The sequence below is a fragment of the Drosophila tropicalis genome, unplaced genomic scaffold (assembly GCF_018151085.1).
Source record: "Drosophila tropicalis isolate 14030-0801.00 unplaced genomic scaffold, ASM1815108v1 contig_1190, whole genome shotgun sequence".
In the NCBI taxonomy this organism is placed as follows: domain Eukaryota; kingdom Metazoa; phylum Arthropoda; class Insecta; order Diptera; family Drosophilidae; genus Drosophila; species Drosophila tropicalis.
In genome coordinates, this window is record NW_027172561.1 from 140,335 (window position 1) to 141,322 (window position 988).

Consider the following 988-nt stretch of genomic DNA (forward strand, 5'->3'; position numbering starts at 1 on the left):
CGTAAGGGTTAATGTTTTCAAAAAAAAAATTCGTTCGCACACAACCTTTCCTCTCAACAAGCAAACGTGCACTGAATTTAAGTGTATACTTCGGTAAGCTTCGGCTTCCGACGGGACCACCTTATGTTATTTCATCATGCTTCCTAGAGCTGGCAAACTATCGATGGTACTATCGATGTATCGAATATTTACGTTTCTGCGCCACCATCGATATTTTTTATCCACTATCGATAGTAAACAAATATACCGCGATGCGTTTTTTTCACATCACTTGTTCTGGCGCAACACATGGCGAATGAAAACTAAAATTTGGGTAAGTGGAAGTGTTAAAAAATTTGTTGGATTACTATTTAATCCTGTATAATAACCTTTATTATTTAGTGAATCTTTCGTTGCTATTGGAGGTGGTTTTGGAATGGACAAGTTTCTGATTGACAGTAACAAGGGTGATTATTATATTTTATTTTATTCTTAGAAACGTGAAACTAATTTTATATGTACATACATATGTATAGATGGCGGCATCTGCAATGTGGAAGCTGAAAATACGGTGGCCAAAAAACCATAATATATATATTTATAATAAGTATGAAAATACATTTGCAATGAAGCAATATAAAATGTTATTTTTACCAAAGTACTATCATTTTTGTTTCTCTTCATATATACATTATAAAATGAACAATTTTTAATTTTTGAATTCAAATGAAAATAAAAGACCGCAAATATTTCGATAGTATCGATATATCGATTTTTTTCACTCAAAACATCGAAAATATCGAATGGGCCCACCATCGATAGTTTGCCAGCTCTAATGCTTCCACGTATTTACTTAATGGTATGTACTAGAGCTGGGAAGCCATCGATAATATCGATTTATCGATGAAGTTTTGTCGATATCGATAAATCGCCGTTTTAGTGAGAGTGTAAGTGTCGAAATATTTTTTTGCGCGTTGGACCTTTTTTTATTCTCTTAAAATTGGCAAAT

The 988-nt window shown here is 32.9% G+C and overlaps 1 long non-coding RNA gene across 1 annotated transcript; it reads left to right on the forward strand.

The window, feature by feature from the left end:
* The first annotated feature begins 236 nt into the window (after window positions 1-236).
* Window positions 237-640, forward strand: LOC137580114 (uncharacterized). The gene is made up of 3 exons (XR_011032947.1): window positions 237-313; window positions 382-446; window positions 516-640. It is a non-coding gene; the product is annotated as an uncharacterized lncRNA (long non-coding RNA).
* Window positions 641-988: the final 348 nt, after the last annotated feature.